The sequence below is a fragment of the Cebus imitator genome, unplaced genomic scaffold, assembly GCF_001604975.1.
Source record: "Cebus imitator isolate Cc_AM_T3 unplaced genomic scaffold, Cebus_imitator-1.0 Scaffold1678, whole genome shotgun sequence".
In the NCBI taxonomy this organism is placed as follows: domain Eukaryota; kingdom Metazoa; phylum Chordata; class Mammalia; order Primates; family Cebidae; genus Cebus; species Cebus imitator.
Window position 1 is genome coordinate 1 of NW_016108993.1, and position 1440 is coordinate 1440.

Here is a 1440-nt window from a genome sequence, read left to right on the forward strand (position 1 = left end):
TTCCTCCCCAACTTGTAACCCCGCCCTGAACTTCTGGACTCAAGCGTTGGAGATGTCAGGCAGACCTCAGGCCGCTCCGCGTTGGGTCAGCCCCTCAGGGCTGTTTTCCCACCGTGCATGGCACAAGCAGAATCTATGCCTGTTACCCACACTCCCTGCGCCCCCACACCCCGCTCCTGTGATCATGTCGGAATTTAAAGCAGCAGAGCAGAGAGCGCTTGGACTGTCCAACTGGTTGCTGCGGCCATCTCTGCGAGCAGCGCGTTTGTCTTCCAGCTGCTTAGTTCCTGCCTCCGAGAAGGGGGTCTCCTGCTGCCAGCTAAGTGTGCGAGAACTTGTGTGCGCATCTCCCCTCTGAATCCCAGCGATGGGTGGCCTTAGCTTTGGCTCCCAGGAACAACAGCAGCTGCTGGAGCGGTTGCGGCCCCTGCCCGCGATGCTCATCCTCCGGCCTTCAAGCCCCACAGAAATGTCAGAGGTTACCGTGTCGTGGTGGTCGGCACCGCTGGTGTGGGGAAAAGCAGGCTGCTGCAGAAGGGGCGGCCGGCCCCTTCCGTCATGAGTACCTGCCAACCACTGTAAACGCTTACTGCCAGTGGCTGGGCCACGGCCACGGTGAGCTCTCCCTGCACGTCAACGACAGCAAGAGTGGCGACACAACCGCAACCGCGCGCTGCAGCGCCGCGCTACAGCCCGGGGCCACGCCTTCGTCCGGGTCTACTCAGTCACCTAGAAGGAAACCCTGGAAGAGCGGAAAGCCTTCTATGAGCCGATCTGCAAGATCAAAGGTAACAACCTGCATAAGTTCCCCACCGTGCTGCTGGGAAATAAAAGTGATGACACCCGCCTGGAGGTGGCCCTGAGAGATGGTGCCACCTGTGCGCTGGGGTGGAATTGCGCCTTCATGGAGATCTCAGCCAGGGCAGATGTGGATGTGCAGGAGCTGTTCCACATGCCGCTGGATTACAAGAACCAGCCCGACCCCGACCTCCAGCAGCCCCAGAAGAAGTCCCAGACACCCAAGACTATTGAGAAGATGTTTGACAAATGCATAATCATGTGAGCCCTGGGCCTTAAGAGCCAGCTCTTCCTACCCTGTAGTATGTAGAAAACATGGACTAATTTCACTGTGTTACCTGTACATGGTTGATTTTGTGCTGTTGTTTAGACTGTAACAATCATATTGTCAATAAATGTACCTTGTAAGTTGATAAGTCTACTTTTTCCCAGGCCAGATACTTCAAATTGTTAAAACATTGGCATTTGAAGAGGAGAACAAAAAGGAACATGATGCATTCAAAGTAAGGCCTTTAATAATAAATTTAATAAGAGAAAATGTTTTGAAAAAACAAAATGTCAAAATGAATAGAACAGAACTTCCTTTAGGCTGCAGCCTCGGGATTGACTTTCCCCAAACATTGGTTCTTTGGTTGAACAGCC

At 53.3% G+C, this 1440-nt stretch overlaps 1 pseudogene; it reads left to right on the forward strand.

The window, feature by feature from the left end:
- Positions 1 to 367: 367 nt before the first annotated feature.
- On the forward strand, positions 368 to 1370 carry LOC108299083 (annotated as a pseudogene).
- The last annotated feature ends 70 nt before the right edge of the window (positions 1371 to 1440 follow it).